Source organism: Camelina sativa, chromosome 10 (genome assembly GCF_000633955.1).
Source record: "Camelina sativa cultivar DH55 chromosome 10, Cs, whole genome shotgun sequence".
Lineage (NCBI taxonomy): Eukaryota > Viridiplantae > Streptophyta > Magnoliopsida > Brassicales > Brassicaceae > Camelina > Camelina sativa.
Window position 1 is genome coordinate 2,092,832 of NC_025694.1, and position 513 is coordinate 2,093,344.

Below are 513 nucleotides of genomic sequence, written 5' to 3' on the forward strand. Positions count from 1 at the left end.
CCAAACACAAACGGTACAATGCCAGCAGAGCGTTAAGCACGTGTTTGGTCATGTTTACATCAAAGCGGTAGTAACACAACAAAGATGACCCCGTTTTGTTTTGGTACATGTTTTATGTGTGACACTTAGCTTGTTTCCTCTTAACAGTGTTAGGTATAAAATTCAATTAATGGATTTGCTATTGCTTCACTTTAGCAATCTCTACTTTTTGTTTCTCACACCGACGCAATTGCAAAAGCGACTAAAGAGATTTTACCGAGTCACACCTCTCAAGTAAAGTTTCTTTTTCACTAGTCTTTCTCTCAAGTAAACCTTCTCCTTTCTTAGGTTGTTCTTAAAGAGGCCCATCTCAACAATCGAAATCCAAAAAAGGAATAAAAGACAGAAATAGGGGTCAAGAATTAGAAAGCAAAACCTCCCAGACCATAACGATGGCTACAAGGATGGATGTTTAGCAAAGCAAAATCCATAGTATGTGTAGCAAAGTAGCATAAACATTAAAAAAAAAAAAAA